Source organism: Miscanthus floridulus, chromosome 14 (assembly GCF_019320115.1).
Source record: "Miscanthus floridulus cultivar M001 chromosome 14, ASM1932011v1, whole genome shotgun sequence".
In the NCBI taxonomy this organism is placed as follows: domain Eukaryota; kingdom Viridiplantae; phylum Streptophyta; class Magnoliopsida; order Poales; family Poaceae; genus Miscanthus; species Miscanthus floridulus.
This window is the reverse complement of record NC_089593.1, coordinates 58,312,405-58,332,556: the sequence shown is the minus strand read 5'-3', so window position 1 is coordinate 58,332,556 and position 20,152 is coordinate 58,312,405.

Genomic DNA, 20,152 nt, shown 5'->3' with positions numbered 1-20,152 from the left:
CCTAGCAATATAGGTGGGTCCGCATGTATGTGAGAGAGGAAGCTCACATTTTGTAGGAGCAAAGGAATAACAAATGAAATGCCCATAATCAAATAGGACTGGCATTATTGGTTTCATTATTTCTGACAAATGTCTGCATAAAAAATGGAAAGTTGACTATTTTATGATCTTCCTTGATCCTCCGTCCAAAATGTAGTGTATTTTGACAAGGAAAAAATAATATAAAGTACATTTGGCCTTAATTTCTCTTACAGTGTGTTTTCAATTGCTAAAATAAAATTAATGTTGCCTCAGAGGCACTTGAATGCAAATATATTCATGAAAGATACATACCAAAACTTGTTTGGATCCTTAATTGATCTGAAAATAATTTTGAAGGTACGTTGTTAATAATATTAAATTTAATATCATTAATCATTTTTCATATGTAGTTTTACCAAGTACTTTAATCTTCACAAACTAATATATAGGATATCTATAAACATTTTCGAATACGAATACCGATTTAGATAGGGAAAATAATAAAAGTGGATTTTGACATTCATTTTAGCATGCATATTATAATTGTATATGAAGTGTGTGTGTGTGTGTGTTAGCACATAAAAAATTGATTTTCTTTTCAGATATCTGCCATCCATTTTCCACCCCTCGGCCATGCAATTATGAACTTGATCGAATGTATTGGTTGCATGCATAATGCATTAGTTTACCGGCTCATCAAGATAATTAAGGAAATATCATGCAATTTTTAACCCATCGATTTCAAATTATATAGGGAAGGCCTCATCTCTTCCCTATATAACCGACTACGCCAGTAAAGACAGGAGTGCAGTGCTTGCACCCCAAAGATTGTTGCTTTCATTCCGTGGGAAGTGTTTATAATCAGATTGGCAATAACTTGCCTATCAACAACTCATACCCTATTACAATCATCTAGAGTTTACATTTTGTAAGTATAACTATATGTTTAATGGATAAACTCTTCATGTATCTTGGCCAATAAAATTGCTCTGACCAATGTGTCAGTACAGACTTAACTGCAGCTCTGATGTCAGCTTTCAATCCTTGGGTATAATCTGAGATAAAAAAACGAGCTTCTTCAAAAGCCGAGTATTCAATGACCATAGTGGGTTGTTTGACATCCAACAGGTAGAACCTGGATGTTCTATGTTCATTTGCTCCAAATTTCTTGTTGTTAGTAGCATCGAACTTGCTCCAATGGCACAATGTGTCTCTTGTTGTCATTGTTGTAATCAAGAGTGGTTGGAGAAAGTTTGATGATGATCTCCAGTACCAGATGTTTCTCTTGGTTGTAGTCTCTTTGAGAGAAGTATATGTGTTCCTGGTTGTGGGTAATTGGTTCAACATAAGAGACAGGACCACTGTCTTGCTCGATCTGCAACTTGGCGACCACCAGACCGGTGTCAGCCACTTGCTTTGCACTTAATAGTATCTATTTTTACGACATCTTTTTTTGTGAGATCAGGAATCTATATTCAGCTGGCTTTTAATTTTTCATCATCTCATTTGTTGCAACATATTACCCTGTGTTTGCTTCGTATTTTAGTTCTTACAAATTGTATCTTTCACACAAAATTCCATTTTGTATTTTCTAAAAATATTTTACAAGTCCTAGTGTTGCGGGTCTGTAACTGCGATAGGTATTGAGTTGTACGTCGGAGGATGGTGTGTGGATCTCCGGTGGCTCGGACACTCCAAACACTCAATGGCACATGTGATTTATTCTGGTTCGGCCCTCTGAACCCTACGTCCAGCAGTATGGTGTTCTTCGTGTTAGGAATGCCCAACGGGGGCTTTTTACAACAATAGAGTCAAGACAAAAAGCTCGACAGGGGATAGCGTGGTGTTATCCTAGGATTCTTGGGTTTGGTTTCTATCTCTGGCTGATCAATCTCTTGATCATCCGATCCCTCTATAGAAACCCATGCCTCCCCTTATATACCGAGGAGGGCATGTGGTACAAAATGAGTCGGTTCGAACCTAGACCTTCTCGTTCTGGTGCTTCTGGTTCCTTCGTCTGGGCATAGCCGGGTACTCCTTTGTCATGTAGGAGTGGGCGACTATGCCGCAACCACCCTTTGAGGTCTCTAGCGTACTCTGGTGCTTGACCGTCACGAGCTGTCTACATCAACGTAGCCTTCTGTGGGTGAGTTTTCTCGAGGCTTACTAGGTATGCAAGGATCCTCCTCTTGGCCAGAGGGAGTGATGAGCGAGCCCAGAGCTCTTCCCTCTGCAGGCCTATGGAGTCCCTTGTCCTAATGCGTCACATCCAATGCGTGACCCTGCCGAGGCAGTGGCTAACAGTACCTCGCAGCTGGTTTCCAGACTTGGGTTGGGACGTTTGTTGGCCCCGAGCCAAGGTTGGGGCAGTCACTCGGTCGGGAGCTCGGCCCGGGCACCCCATCGATCTAGAATCCTGGCGCTATGGCCTTGCCCCTGAGCCCTAATTGGTGGCCGTCTGACCTAATCGGGCTTTCGCTTCGAACAATGTGGGCCTATTCATGGGAGGGCGATTTACAGTCTATGGATCCATCACTTTTCAGCCAGAAGTTCTGCCAGAGGGGACGTGTGAGCGTACCTGATGGATATAGCTAGGCGCGGACCAATTCAGAAAGTCGGTGCGGGGTTACTCTGACTGTTGCCTTCTTCTTGCGAACTTAGCATACCCTTATGTTAGAGCCTTGACGCCTAGATTAAACCCTTAGTTACTACAATGGCATAAAGAGTAGTTTAATTCTACACCATAATTGCCACTAATTATAGTTTCCTAAAGTTACTATAAATCCATAGGACTTACAGACAGGCACTAAAATCAAATAGCATCTATGCATCACTGATATTTGTTGCTATGTTTGGACCACGTGGTGTAACAAAATCTTTATTTATAAATATTTCAGAAGCGTTGATTAGATTGATTAACTTGATTATAAAGGGCGCCCGGGAGACAATAGGTATGGTGGAGTTCAACTGATGAATGGAGAAAAGACAGAGATGCATGTGTGTTGTGGTTTAACCAGCACATAGTTAAACAGATTGTTCGACATAGAGTCTAAACAGCACATAATTAAACAAATCGTTTGACATAGATTATCTTTTCTTGCTAATAGAAATGAGAGGCAGGAGGACCTATAACACCGACCATGCCATCTAAAGATGTAGTGTTCTCGTGCAACGAGTGTTCTGCAAAGCATCTGAATCGCTCGGCACGTGAGCGTTCACACAAGAACACAAATGTCATAGCGAGAAAGATTGAGCTGTGGGATAACACTGTACTTTGAGGTCAGTGCCCATGGTTGTTGCAGCCAGTCGGCAATGTTCTCCTGCTTATTGCTTCATATATATGTGCAATCAAAGGGTCTGAAAGCATGGAATATCTAGGAGCACCAAATCGGGGTTTCCATTGTGTTGGTGCGCTGGTGATCGTCCTTGTCTGTTGTAGTTCTGCTTGCGTTTGGTAATTTGTTGACCTATTTCGGAATAGATGAAATTAAATGATTGACCTGCTGAAATAAAAGGGAAATGAAATGATTAGCTTAGCACCATACAGATAAATGCTCTATCTGAAGAATATCAAGCCATGCTAATTTAGCTAGTTGGAGATACTACGTAGCTGAGCAAATAATGGGACCGATTTAGAAAATTTTCTGACTTATGCACAGGTTGTTCTGTACAGTTGAGCCGCAAGGGAGCTATTTTCTTCGTTGAACAGGACAGTTGTTTGCACTCAAGAGGTGGAACAGTAACTACTACATCAATGCAGCCTTTGTGAGAGGATCCTGAGAACCTTAGTTAGTTAATTAGTGAAGTTATATCACTATCGGAAGTGGGTGTTGGATTATTTTATTAGCTGTCTTGTATTAATAAAATGGTTCCTTTGCATGGAGTTGGATATTTACTTAGGCCATGCTGTAATTAATATTAATATATTATGTTATCCTTTTAAGGCACATGTATTGTACATCCAACGCTGCAGGGGTGCATCATCACACTGCAGCTTAGGTTGGCCTCCCTCTGTATCTATATATAGCATGTCTTTTGAAACCAAACAGAGGGGAGGTTTCATATGGCATCAGCATCGGCATAAAGTGTGTGTGTGTGGGTGGGGGGGGGTGGGGTGGGGGGGGGGGGGTGGGGGCGTGGGGCGGGGGACAAGTATTGATCGATCTGAGATGGAATGCCACATATTTCTTTCCCTTCTTCTTGAGATCAGGGAGATGACCTCACAATAAATAGGACGTCATAGCTTGTGACAGACATAGAGGATGATGTGGAGCATGTGTGGTGGAGTGGAGAACGGATCTGGTTGCCCTTCTGAATACATGATCGTGGTGTGTCCAGGACCATTGGCAGGGATAAAGAATGGGTTGAGTCCAAGGCCGGGCCATGGATATCGTTGGTGATGTCATTCTTGCCCGGCCTCTCATATGGGATGCCGCTGCACTGCGGATCTCAGAACATTCCATGGACCTGCTTGTAATGACTTCATCTTTCTCAAGTTAAGGGTCACCTATTGTTCTGTATCGCTTTAGTACGTACCTGTGCTCCCGGCGTTTTCCATACAGCTTAATGCAATTTCGATTCATAAAAAATATTTGATCGTCATGTTCATGATAAGCGTCTCATGTTGACTATCCAAGTTTCATTTAGCATCAGAAGTTTTGCAAGCTTCAAAATTCATGAACAATATTGCTAATTTCAATGAGAAGTGCAAAATGACCTGGCTGGTTATTATAATGTTTAATTAATAACATCCCCTTGCAGTGAATCTGCTCTGAAGTCTAAACAGACCTGCCACTGATGTAATGTTATAAATCCAAGAGCCGGCGAAACACTAGGGACCAGTGGCATAGAATTTTCAACTAGCAGAAATGCCCGTGCATTGCAATGGGTCAATAATTTGCTATACTACTAGCGATTATAGTGATAGCATGATAGAGCTATGTGTGGGCATAGCGGCCGCTGCGAGGTGGCTTAAACCGGCGGCATGCATGGTAGCCACGGCAGCACGTGTGTGCGGTGTCAGTGGCATGGGGGCCACCATGCAGTCCTGGGTCTGCACTGCACTACGTACGACAAGGTAGACAACATAGTGCTCATGCATACATGGCTCCTACGATGCGCGGACGTGGCCCGACTGCCGTGGTTGAGATAACGTGCAAACTTGATGGTGCCCTTAGCGATCAAGAAGAGTGGTGTGCACAGAGAAAATATGATTGTGTTATCGATGCTAGCGACGGCGCAGTGGTTGATAGAGATTAGCCTGACAAGAAATAGCTAGATCTCGTGAGAGTTTGTTCATTGCTCTACTCTACCTAACACCATATGTAGGCTCTCATAATTTTGTTACACTTGATATATATATCCTTTGTCTTGTCTCATCACTGCTGTTCTTCTATTATCTTGAGAGCTCAACAGGACATATTCGAAATGGATGAATCTTTAAAAAAGAACATAATAAATCACGAAAAGAAAACTCATAAAAGATGGAAACTTGGGGAAAAAATAAAGAAACCTGGAAAGAAAACAGGCATACCAAATCATAAAAAAGAAAAAGAAAAAATTGGACGGAATAGGAAAATGATTGAAAGAAACCGAACTGTCGAAACATAAAACAGAGTCACGGATCAAGGGAATAAAAAAAGAATTAAACAATAGAAACCATCAAAGTCACGGTCGGAAAAAAAGCAAATGGAAAAAAAATAAAAATAGAAACCAAGTAAGATGAGATTCGTATACAAATTTGTACAGATACTTTTACTATTTGATTAGAACTACTCTAAACAATAGAAACCAAAATCACGTTGGGAAAAAAAAGCAAACGGAAAAAGTTAAAAATAGAAACTAAGTAAGATGAGATACGTACTCTTACTTGTACTATTTGATTAGAACTCCTATTCTATTTAGTTTAGGATTTTTATTAAGATTCATGATTGAAGAGATGTATTTGGATTAGAATATAACTCCTATCTATCCAGATCTGACTCCGTATCATGTTAGACAGAGCTATTTTAACTGAGTACGGCTTATATATATATATATATATATATATATATATATATATATATATATATATATATATATATATATATATATATATATATATACACACGGAAGAAACTCTCTATTATCTGGTAGTTAGAGGGAGACAGACAAAAAATAGATGGACAAAAAAAATGACCAGAAATTTTACCTCTTTATAATTATGTATACAAATTGTTTTGCCCTTACATCGCTCCATACCTCAATTAAGCATAAATAAAGGCATTAATGGCATATATTTTTTCAAACCATCATGTATTTCTGGATGGTATATCTTGACACAAAGATCCGTCACGTAGGCTATCTTGAGCTAGGTCGCCCACACTGGTAGAGAACCGAGCTTTACTCCCGGTGGGGAACCCCCTCTAGTCCCGGTTCCCCACCCGGGAGCAAGCATCCGGGACTAAAGGGGGGGTCCTTTAGTCCCGGGTCAGGAACCGGGACTAAAGGAGGACCTTTAGTCCCGGTGGGTAACACCAACCGGGACTAAAGGTGCCTCCTGACATGCCACGATGGCCGACACCTTTAGTCCCGGTTGGTAATACGAACCGGGACTAAAGGTTTTTTTCTTTTTTCTTTTCTTTTCATTTTTTTGTTTTCTTTTCAAAATAGGTTTTCGAAGTCATATTGTACGCTGCTAATTATACATTTATACGCGCATATAGTATGTTTCGGTTCAAGCACAATGAACGTATTAAATCACACAATTCAAGCATAGAAATATATATATATATATATATATATATATGCATGCATCATATATATATTTACATGCATGCATGCATATGTGTATTTTACATTATATTATTTCATGTGCATATATTACAAAAGATTGCATTATAGTTGTTGTGACATAACAAGTTTCTTCTCATCCTCTAGCTTGGCTTCAATGGCAGTGTTGGGTCGAAATAGAACTCGCCCTTGGAATCGATGACCTGCTCATTAAAAAATCCGGCTATAGACTCTTGAATTGCTTTGATTTGGTCTTGTCGTATGATCTTTTCCTCCAACCATCGAGTCTACAGGTTTGAATTAAAGGAAAATAAATTAATATATGTACATATATATATATAAAGACATAGTAACACAATCAATAATAATAATTAAATGAATATATAGTGTATTTTTAACGTACTTTGAGTCTCTCTGTAGGAGTTCTTTGGGAGAGCACCTTGATAAACTTGCAAACATAGTAACCACAGTAGTTGTTCCCCTGTTCCTGCCTCAGACACCACTTTACGAGAAAAAGATTTGTCATCCAATCTGGTGATCCGGTGAAAGCTATATGTTTAATTAATAAAGATGATGCGATTCAGGGGACTTACTTTCAATGGGATTACATTCAGTGGCGCTTTGCATTTTTCCATGTGTTGCTTCTCAATAAAGGTTTTCCAAACACTGCCCAATAAAAAATTTGCCACGTCATCAGATATAGTTAATCATCATGTTTGTGTGTATATATAGTTGCTAGAGATCCCGAAATTACCTCTGGATAATATCTATCATATCTTGGTAGTCTTGTTGTGGTTTTCTCATCGAGTCATAGATTATCAAGTGACTTTTCACCAGATCGATGTCCATCAATATCCAGTGATTGCTGCATGTGTTTATAGGATATAACGCATAACACTCATTAATTAACTAGAATTAACATATGAGCCATTAAGGCTATGATCGACATGATTAACACTCACTTGAAGTTATAGGGAAAGAGTATATCCTTCTTGTGGCGTTGGTTCACTAAGAAGTTCATGAGGTTACTCTCTGACTCAGACTTCCAATTAGTCATTGGAGTAATTGGGTCTTTGAATACTATATGGGGATCAACAAAACCAATTTCATTGCAGCCTTCCTTTCTGAGCTCTGTCATTGTAAATCTGCATATATATAGTACTTGTTAGGATAATTTATATGCATATACACACATATGATGAGTTTAATAATAGATCGAAAGAATTATTACTTACAGGCAATAGCAGCTAATGATAACTTTGTCCAGAGAGGTCAGGTGGCATAGTTGATGAAATTCTGCAAAGTCAACATACATAACATCATCGCCACGGAACCAATGTTCGTCTCTAATTCTGACACCAACGCAGAAGTCTCCACTGGTAGACGCCTGCATGTACCACTTGTTTAGCAGGTACATTTGCGTCCCCAGATCAGATAAGGCTTGAGGGTTGTATAGACTCTGGCCTAGTACAAATTTTTTCTTCCAAATATCAACCTCCGCCGCACTCTCAATGTTTCCATCACCAAACATCTGGTAAAGGTCGAGACCAGTCTCATCAAGAAATTCACCAAGGTGATCCAAATCGACATCCGAAGGTATGTTTGCCTGATGCATTAATCCTAAATTCGAACCATATTCATTACCAACAACTAGCGGGGGGATTGATTGGTGCGCTTGTTGTCCGAGTTGGGCAACTCCTTTCCCTGCCCGCTTCTTTTTCTGTGCCGCCTCAATTGACTTGGTGAGAGTGCGGTCATAGTCTGATAACGTTGATTTGGACGGCTTACGAGATTCCCGCTGTTGATGCTGGTAAGAAGTCACCTTTTTTCTTAAAATATCCGGAGCTACGAAGAAGTACGGTTTCTCTGGGTTTCTCCTTGCTTCTTGATTCATTTTAAGTTTGTCATAGAATCTAGACATGTCTTTTTTATATGCATCAGTTCCTTCTTCCTTCTCTTCAGATATTATTTTGGGAATAGCCCTTGGTTTCACGGTGGCTTTCTTTGCAGGCGGGGACTGGTTCTTCGTTTGAGGGGCTGGCCTCTTGCTAGGCTTCTTGGTAGGCGGGGGCGGGGGAGGCATTGGAGACCTCCTTGGAGGTGTTGGCAGCGGCGTTGGAGACCTCCTTGGAGGTGTTGGCAGCGGCGTTGGAGACCTCCTTGGAGGTGGCGGCTGCGGCGTTGGAGACCTCCTTGGAGAGGGTGTGGATGCAGCCTCGTCTTCCAACACAATGTCATCGTACAGAGCACTATGATGATCTGGCGATTGAACAATTGGATTTAGGTTGGGGGAGGATCTGCTACAAAAAAAGGAATGACATATTATTATAAGCAGATTGTTAATTATTTAAGCCAATACAAATTAATGATGTAGTGTTTTCATCCGCACGTACCTATGGTGAGGTAGTTCAGAAGGAGGTGGAGCCGACATCCCTGGAATGATGATGTAGCGCTTGCGCCATAGAATGAATGTCTTCTCCGCTTCTCCTAGAGTCTTCTCGCCATCACCTCCAGGAATGTCAAGAGGCAAATCACTAAAACCTTTTTCAGCTTTATCTACCGAGATGGTGGCATATCCTTCTTGGATTATATTCCCATGAATCCTTGGTGTCTTGGTTCGGTCGATAGGATTAACAAGACCGATAGCCACCTTGATTGTGGAATTCTCCTTCGGAATGTGTAGCTCACACGTTGTACAAGGTTCAGTGACGTCATCCACAGGGAAGCGCAGTCCTGTGTCCCCTTGATTTGGTATCTCCGTGGAAGCGCAGCTGCTTTTCAACTGAACAGATTGGCTAATGTTGATTCCTGGCTCTGATGCCTGCTTGCTTGCACTCACTGCTATTTGCACTTGCCTTTTGATTTCCTCCTGCATTCTCGCTTCAAGGTTTTTTTCCCGCTCCTGTGCTTCACGCACCGCTTCCTCCAACCTCTGGAGCCGGTGTGCCTCTTCTTCCTTCTTTCTCTGGCGACTTCTGTAGGAAGGTCTGTCCTGAGGGAATCCATGCTCCCACGAGACACTTCCTTTGCCTCTAGTTCGGCCACCATGTTCAGTAGTCCCGATGGCGTATGTCAGCTCATCCTTCTCTCTGTTGGGCCTGAACGCACCACTAGCAGTAGCTCTCTGAGCATAAAACAATCTTTCTGCTGCTTCTTGCAGTCTTGCGCCATAAACGCACTTCCCTGTCTCCTGGTCTAGTGTTCCCCCATGAGCGAAAAACCAATTCTTTGCACGTTCTCCCCACTCGAGTGATTCTGGTCTGATACCCTTGGCAAGAAGGTCTGCTTCCATTTTGTTCCACTTCTTAATGGCAGTCGGGTAGCCACCTGATCCCAAGGTATGGTGGTATGTCTTCTGTTGGGCATTACGTTGGTTCTTTATCACCCGACTCACACCCTCTTCTGAAGTCTTGTACTGTACAAACTCATCCCAATAGGGCCTCTGCTTTGAGATCGGGCCTGGGACAGTAAAATCTGGTGCTATGTTCTTCTTGACATACGTCGTGTATAGGTGTTTCTTCCAAGTCTGAAACTGGGTGGCCATCTTCTTCATTGCCCAATCCCTAACTCGCTCCTTCAATTCATCACCATCTATTATATCATCATAATCATCTGTTTGGAGCGTGAAATGTACCAAGACATCATTCCAAATTAACGCCTTGTCACGATCGGAGACAAAACTGATATGAGGAGCATTGGTCTTCTTCTTCCATTCACGGGTACTAATCGGGAGCCGGTCCCGTACAAGGTAACCACAGTGATGCACAAATTTCATTTTATTCGGCCCCCCCCGGTTCTCCTGTATCCACATTGAACTCCGAGATGATGAAGCGACCCTCCAATGGCTTTTTGGGACCTCGAACATTTTTACTCTTCGTTGTAGTTGTTGATGTCGATCCAGAGGGCTACAAAACATAAACATTATTTTTAATGTCATGAGCACACATAAGACATATGATAATATATATATATAGCTAATAATAAAAAATATATACTTGGCCAATATGTTGTTGCTCATTTTGTTCAAGAGCTAATTACTGACTCCCGTCATCTACATCCTCTTGCACGTTATTTTTAGCACCATCATCGCCGGCAACTTGAGTGCCAGTGTTGATCAAATTCATCATCAACTCCTCCTCATCCATATTTCTCGGGTCGGCCATCTAGCTTCAAAAAACAAAACCAATATATAGTACGTCAAATCTTTGCTTATTACATGCGTAAAATCTACAAACAATATGCATTATTAAATCTTGCCCCTCGATCACGGACGCAATTCGCCACACTAGGACGAACTACGTCGGTACTAGGGCGAATTAGGGCACGAGAAAGGGCGGTGTGACAAGAGTGGCGGTGCTCCACTCCGCCGTATATATGTCTGTACACATGGGTGAACGAGGGCGGCGGTGCTCCGCCGTATACATAGAAACGCATGGACGAAATGCATATGAATACAAATGACGTATATATACGTGTCGGCGCGGTGGCCGGTGTGCTGACGACGATGACGTGAGGCGGGCCGGCGTGCTGACGACGACGACGACGTGAGGCGGGCCGGGGCGGTGTCGGTGCGTGATGTTGTGATCCTATGTACCATGTGATCAACCATGTAGTCATTCATCATATGAGAAAATTCTATGTTAATAATATAAGTATAAGTCATTATGAAATATAAGTATATGTGTCTTATTGCTCATATAACCATTACTATTTCCGAAATGATAAGAATTTATTTTCTTCTTCTACAGGCGATCTCTGATGCTATGATATAAAGTTTGAAGATAGTCTTCCCGGAAAAAAATATGTAATGCTCATATTACTTTAGCAACATTAATATATTATATCTGTATATTCAAAGTTCACAAATGAAGAAACATGTGATATTTTTGATAAACTAAAAAACGCTTAGTTTATAAACTGGGTATCAAAATTGAGTTCCTATTTGACCATTATATATCCTACAACAAATCCTTAAAAAAAAAAGACCCTACATGAATATATTTGGATAAAATTTCGTTAACAAACATTGATCTATGAAGATAGAAAAAATTCTTCTATTGAAACTGCATCTTGAAATAATGGCATATCATATAGTGATGAATATATGGCGGTTGATGGGCTGGATCATTAGCGGATGGTTCGTAGCGTTGTTTCCAAATAATATATAGCGTGTTTATTATACAAGCCATGGATTTACATCGATCTAATTAATTTCTAAAGTAATTTCATTGGTGATCCTTAATTATACTTGTCATTTAGAGTTCCAAATATTCAAAACTTGCCTTAAGATATGTTTTTATTTAAAATCATTTAGAGTTCCAAATATTCATTTTAGTTTCTAGATTTTGTGATTCAAAATTTGGAATTTTCAATCGACCTCGACCGTTGACACATGGCTTACACCAAAGTTGTAGTTTTCGACGTGATCTATAACTCGGCAGTGGAGGGCTCGGACGAATGTACAAAGAGATCGACGAATATATCACCTCGAAGCTCGGTAGTGTACGTACTGGAGGGCCTCGGGCCGGCGCGGTGGGGCAACGCGCGGTGGAGGGCCTCGGGCGCGGAGGAGGGCGCGGTGGAGGGCCACGGGCAAGCGCGGAGGAGGGGCACGGGCGCGCGCGGTGGAGGCCGCACGAGGAAGAAGACGGCGGCGCCGGTGTCACGGAAGGCGAACGGACGCGGCGCGAGGAAGAAGAGGGCGACGGTGTTCGACGAGGAAGAAGACGAGCAGATCGATCTGCCAGGCGCTGGAGGTTATATAGCAGAGGAGAATTACTCCCGGTGCCAGCCACCAACCGGGAGTAAAAACCCTTTACTCCCGGTGCGTATTACCAACCGGGAGTAAAGGTGCCTTTACTCCCGGTGCGTGTTACCAACCGGGAGTAAAGGTATACCTTTACTCCCGGTTGGTAACACGCACCGGGAGTAAAGGCTTTTTTTTGGCGGGCCACGAAACTGCAGCCCACCTTTACTCCCGGGTGGGCTTCCCACCCGGGAGTAAAGGTGGCCTGCAGTTTCGTTTCCCGCCTGTTTTAAGCAATAGTCTTGTTAAATACAATAGAAATGCAATAGTTTTTATTAAATACATAGTAAATTAAATAAAAGGCATAAAATTATTTTGTTAAAAATATGAATTTTATTTTTGTTTATTGCACATAGGAAAAATCGATAACCTAACTTTTTTTATTTTTTGTTAGAATTATAAAACATAATGTAACTAATATTTATTATTTCGTTAATGCAAAAATGTAGTGTTTAATTAAAATTATTAAAATTATTGGTTTTGGACAGGAAATTTGTTTTCACATCATTTTAACGTTAATATTTTAATTTTTCATCACTCAGTATCCTAATTTACCTTTTTGAGAGAGAAATCCCACCAAATCAAACATTGATTTAATTTGAAACATGACATAATAAACATCTGAATTCACAATTATTACATAATATCTCAAACACACACTATATTAAATCACTATATCATCAAGTGGGCACAGCAGTGAACTTCTTCTTTACGTATGTCCCTTGGTTATGATCGCTTCGTAACCATGGAGTGTCCTCATCATTTACCAAGATGCTAGGGTCTTTGTTCACTTTGAAGGGCGGAATTCGGTCGTCCTTTTCATATTCTTCTGACATGTCCGACTTGTCCTCAATTCCCACGATGACTCTTTTCCCTGAAAGAACTATGTGGCGCTTTGGCTCTTTGGTTGAGTCATTATCGTTTTTCCCTCTTTTTGGTTTGGTAGACATATCATTGACATAGAACACCTGATTCACATCCTTGGCAAGGACGAATGGTTCGTCTTTGTACCCAATATTACTAAGGTCTACTGTTGTCATTCCATACTCGTTGTCTACTGTTACTCCGCCTCCGGTCACCTTGACCCATTGGCACTTGAACAATGGGATCTTCAAAGTAGGTGCATATTCTAGTTCCCATATTTCATCTATGCGTCCATAATATGTCTGCTTATTCCCATTCAGGTCTGTGGCATCTATGCGGACACCACTGTTTTGGTTGGTACTCCTTTTATCTTGGGCTACTGTGTAGAATATGTTCCCATTTATCTCGTACCCTTTGTATGTGACGATATGCCATGATGGTTGCATAGCCAATAAATACAGTTGCTCATGGATGCTCTCATCACCTTGACATTTTTTTCGCAAACCAACCGCCGAAAGTTTCCATGTGCTTATGCGTAATCCAAGCTTCAGTCTTCCCTGGAAACTCGGATCGTAAGAGATCCTTGTGTGTCTCAATATACGGATCTACCAAAGAGGAGTTCTGTAGAACTGTGTAGTGCGCTTTATTGAAATAATCATCATCCGTACCAATATATGTTTTCCTCCCTAGTGTCCCCTTTCCGCTTAGTCTCCCCTCATGTCTCGATTCAGGAACACCAATCGAGTCAAGGTCGGGAATAAAGTCAACACAGAACTCAATGACCTCTTCTGTTCCATAGCCCTTGGCGATGCTTCCTTCTGGGCGAGCACGGTTGTGAACATATTTCTTTAGGACTCCCATGAATCTCTCTAAGGGGAACATGTTGTGTAGGAACACAGGACCGAGAGTGAAAATCTCCTTGACTAGGTGAACTAGGAGGTGTGTCATAATATCAAAGAAGGAAGGAGGGAACACTAACTCAAAGCTGACGAGACATTGAACCACATCATTCTGTAGTTTAGCTAGATCAGTTGGATCAATTGCCTTCTGAGAAATTGCATTGAGGAATGCACATAGCTTTATGGTGGCTAGACGTACATTTGGAGGTAGAATTCCTCTTAATGCAACTGGAAGTAATTGCGTCATGAGAACGTGACAGTCATGGGACTTTAAGTTACAGAATTTCTTCTCTGTCACATTTATAATACCCTTTATATTCGAGGAGAATCCAGATGGTACCTTGATGTTGTTTAAGCATTCAAACATGATTTCCTTCTCCTCTTTGCTTAGAGTGTAGCTAGCAGGACGTAAGTAATGGCGTCCATCATCTGTCTTCTCTGGATGCAGGTTGTCTCTTTCTCTCAAACAATGCAGGTCCTGTCGTGCTTCAAATGTGTCCTTAGGCTTTCCATACACACCCATAAAGCCTAGCAGGTTCACACAAAGATTCTTCGTCAGGTGCATCACGTCGATCGAGCTACGGACCTCCAGGACTTGCCAATAGGGTAGGTCCCAAAATATGGACTTTTTCTTCCACATGGGTGCGTGACCGTTAGCGTCTTTCGGAATAGGTTGGCTTCCATGTCCTTTTCCAAAGACGACTTTCACATCATTGACCATATCGAGTACATCCTCACCGGTTCGGTTGCGAGGCTTGGTCAGGTGGTCTGCTTTCCCTTTAAAATGCTTACCTTTCTTTCTTACGGGGTGATTTGTAGGAAGAAATCGACGATGGCCAAGGTACACGACCTTTCGACATTTTTTCAAGAATACACCTCTAATATCACCGAAGCAGTGTGTGCATGCATTATATCCCTTGTTTGACTGTCCTGAAAGATTACTTAGAGCAGGCCAATCATTGATTGTTACGAACAACAATGCTCGCAGATCAAAGTGTTCCTGTTTGTACTCATCCCACACACGTACACCTTCTTTATTCCACAAAATGAGAAGTTCATCAATAAGTGGTCTCAGGTACACATCGATGTCATTGCCAGGTTGCTTCGGGCCTTGGATGAGCACAGGCATCATAATGAACTTCCGCTTCATGCATAACCAAGGAGGAATGTTGTAGATACTTAGAGTAACAGGCCAAGTGCTATGACTACTGTTCTGCTCTCCAAAAGGATTGATACCATCTGTACTTAAAGCAAACCTTAAGTTTCTTGCGTCATTTGCAAACTCCGGGAATTCTCTATCGATTGCTCTCCACTGGGACCCATCAGCAGGGTGTCTCAACATATTGTCTACCTTACGGTCTTCTTTGTGCCATCGTAACAATTTTGCATGTTCTTTGTTTCTGAACAGACGTTTCAAGCGTGGTATTATAGGAGCATACCACATAACCTTGGCAGGGATTTTCTTACGTGGACGTTCGCCCTCAACATCACCAGGGTCATCTCGCCTGAACTTATACCGCGACGCATGGCATACCGGGCATGCATCCAATTTCTCGTACTCTTTGCCACGGTATAGGATGCAGTCATTAGGACATGCATGTATCTTCTCTATTTCTAGCCCCATAGGACAGACAACTTGTTTTGCTTCGTAGGTAGTGGCGGGCAATTCATTGTACTTCGGAAGCATCTTCTTTTGGATTTTTAGTAACTCTCCAAATCCCTTGTCAGATACACCATTCTTTGCCTTCCATTGCAGCAATTCTAGTGTGGTTCCCAACTTTTTCTGCCCTGCATCACAAGTTGGGTACAACAATTTCTTGTGATCTTCTAGCATCCGCTCGAACTTGATCTTCTCCTTTTCACTTTCACATTCTCTTTGTGCATCACGAATGACCTGACAAAGATCATCAGCCGGCTCATCTTCTGCGGCTACCTCTTCTTCAGCTTCTCCCATTGCAGTATCATTGAAGCACGCACCATCAGGAATAATATCATTGTCGTCCCATTGTTCTTCTTCATCTTCTTCCATTACAACACCGGTTTCTCCGTGCTTTGTCCAACAAATATAGTTTGGCATGAAACCCGACTTGAACAAGTGTGAATGAAGAGTCCTTGAGCAAGGATATTCCACCGTATTCTTACATATGGCACATGGGCAGCACATGAAACCGTCGCGTTTGTTTGTCTCGGCCGCACGTAGTAAAGAATGCACGCCGTCAATGAACTCTTGTGAGCGGCGATCAGCATTATACATCCAATGACGGCTCATCTGCATTACATGACATAAATATCATATTAAAACCTAGATCATAATTAATTATTTATACAACATGCGTGCCACCACAAAAGATACAAATTTATGAAAGCATCGCTACAATGTAGACAATCCCAACTACCACTAAAAGAACTAAAGCTAAAATACATTTCAGGAGCACAAGGATTTCGCGACCAATCTCAACTAAAACAGACAGATCCCCCGATTGTGCAACATCTTTGGGCTTCTTCGGCTGGATCACCTGCCTCATTAGCCGCCGTATCTGCCTGTTGTGCAAGATATTTTTGCACGAGTTCAACATACTCTTCCTCCCAGTAGAAGCCTGAACATCGTCCACTGCCATCCCACTGAAATTAAAACAAAAAACTAGAACTTTAATCACAACCATCATGAAAATAGGTATAAACTAACCATAATCATTAAATACGATAAAATAACTCACATTGCGATCCGGACACTTGTAGAAGATATGATCCTTGTTGGGACCCTCCTTCTTCACTCGGTACTCCATCACAATCTTCATCTCATCACGACACTTGCCGCATGGAATGAGAGGAAGGCCCCGGCCTAAGTCGCTTTGGAAACCCATGAGAGGCCGAGGACCCGGAAGCAGTTGTCATCTACTCTCTATACTCATTTTTTAATACACTATAAATTTCTTCTTTTATAAACAAATAAAATTAACAAACTATAAAATTATCTAGATCTCTAAACAATGATATTTTTAATGGTCATTGTGTTCTCGTCTTTACTGCGGCAGGTAAGTAATTCATATGGTATTTCCGCAAATTAACAGAAGGAATGGGAATGTACACACATAACAGACTACTACGACGATATCGGGACGTGTGAATAAATAACCATCCGTACTAGTTGACCTTGCTTACGTGATCATCTCGGCGAGCATTTCTCCACCGGACAGCACCGTACTTGGTCAAGGAGAGCTCCGATTCTATGAGGAAGGGAACACGGTCTCCCACGACCGTTGTCGCTCTCCCTTCGTAGAATCAAAGCTCCTCCTTGATGTACGTTACCGCTCGACAGAGAACATGCTTGCCGAGCTGAACACTGGTCCGCAAGTTCAACTAGTACGGATTTTCTATAATTTTCTAACTATTTTCTAAGTTTTTATTTATATATACTACGTTAGGTACGGTGATTGACAGACTACTACGACGATATCGGGACATGTGAATAAATAACCATCCATACTAGTTGACCTTGCTTACGTGATCAGCTCGGCGAGGATTTCTCCACCGGACAGGCACCGTACTTGGTCAAGGAAGAGCTCCGATTCTACGAGGAAGGGAACACGGTCTTCCACGACCGTTATCGCTCTCCCTCGTAGAATCAAAGCTCCTCCTTGACGTCCGTTACCGCTCGGCAGAGAACATCCTCGCCGACCTGAAACACGGTCCGCAAGTTCAACTAGTAAGGATTTGCTATAATTTTCTAACTATTTTCTAACTTTATATTTATATATACTTTAACCTTCTTTCATGTAAATATGCAAGCTTAAAGTGATTTTGAGCTCAAATTGCTTACAAAATGAAAAAAAACCACAATAAAGAACCATAAATATATATAGTGAATAAAATGGCATAAGAAAATGGTAAAAAATGAGAGTATGAGATTGGTAACCTTTACAACTGAAGAATCGACGGAGGAATCGAAGAATGGATGGAGGAACAATGGAGGGAGGGAGGAAGCAAGAACACTACTGCAGTGAGCTTTCAAAATGTGCTGAGCTCGGGCTCAGAGAGGAAGGAGGAGACGGCCGATTTATAAAGGGAGAACATTTAGTCCCGGTTGATAGATCCAACCGGGACTAAAGGTAACTTTCCAACCCCGGGCGCAGCCACGGCCCGGGAGTAGACCTTTACTCCCGGTTGGAGCCACCAACCGGGAGTAAAAGTATACCTTTAGTCCCGGTTGGTGGCTCCAACCGGGACTAAAGGTCCCTGCCACCTCTGTCTGGCGCAGTAGCCGTTGGGCAGGGGCCTTTAGTCCCGGTTGGAGCCACCAACGGGAGTAAAGGTATTTCTAGTCCCGGGGGCAAAAAATTCTGGGACTAGAGCCCATTTTGGCCGAGGATCAAAGGTCTGTTCTCTACTAGTGCCAGGTCGCCATGGAGCAGAGAACGCAGTGGGTAACCGACAAAGTCCCATAACGTGGACCGTACCAGCGTTTCGCATCACCGGAATTTCCATTCCGGATCGCGGATCGGGAACGACGCAGAATGGATGACGGACTGTACCTGGGACGATGTCCCAACACAAACTGGATCATCGAGGAGGAAGAAAGCACGTGGCAGCCGACATCTGGAAACCATGGATTTCCTCTAGTAAAATAATAGATTAAATCTAACCTCAAATTTAAAAGTTAAAAACCTACTTAATAGTAGTATGAACATGTAGATTATAGAATTACGAACCTAACACTACTACAGAAATGAGATCTAGTCCCGGTTGGGAACTAGCTCTACTCCCGGTTTCCCAACTGGGACTAGCAATCCGGGGCTAAAGGTGTTGTTTTTTAGTCCCGGTTTGCAACAACCGGGACTAAGATCCTCCAGCTTTAAAAACAAATAATGCCTCCCACCGCTGCGCCCCGTGAGATTCGAACCCAAGACCTCATGTACTGCCTCACGCGTAGCTTACCACCCCACCTACACAACACATCTGACAATGGATGGGATGCTTTCCTTTTGAACTAACCCATCCGGAGACCTTTAGTCCAGGTTGGTGTCCAGGTTGGTGTTACCAACCGGGACTAAAGGGTCCTTTAGTCCGGGTTAGTGTTACCAACGGGACTAAAGGGTATACCTTTAGTCTGGGTTGGTATTACCAACCGGGACTAAAGGTTTGAGGACTTTTAATCCCGGTTTAGCCGTTGGGCTGGGACCTTTAGTCTCAGTTGGAGACACCAACCAGGACTAAAGGCCTCTCTAGTTCTGGGGGCAAAAAATGCCGAGGCTAATGCCAAATTGGGACATCGTTCTAAAGTTTGTTCTCTAGTAGTGTAACGCAAGTGAACGGATCAAATCGGAGTTTTAAAACAGAGATTTTATGGCCTACGGATGGGAGTGGTAGTTCTATAAATAGAGGAAACTGATTTTTGAATTAAAATAACTAAAAATCCTGATTCTTAAATCTGGATGAGGACTGCAGGCATTATTAAAAGAAAACGCATGGGTCCTTTTGAAGAAACTAGGGACGACGGGTTGAGATCTAAATAGTTATAATGCCCCCTTTTGCAAAAGTGACCGGCGAAGGGTATCGGCTGATCTCCACCGTTGGATTAGATTTGAGCGGCCGATATTGGTTCAGGAGGGGGAGGTGGCCAGCGGCGAGCTGGTCTGCAGCGGTGCCATGGCCGGAGGTGGGCGGCGCTAGTTATTCAAGACTGCGGTCCATGACTGAGCGAATCAGAGGCACGGGGAGAGTGAGGAGATCAAGACGAGCTCGGCTAGGTACCGTACCAAGGCGCGGAGGAGCGGACGGGGGGCGTGGCGCA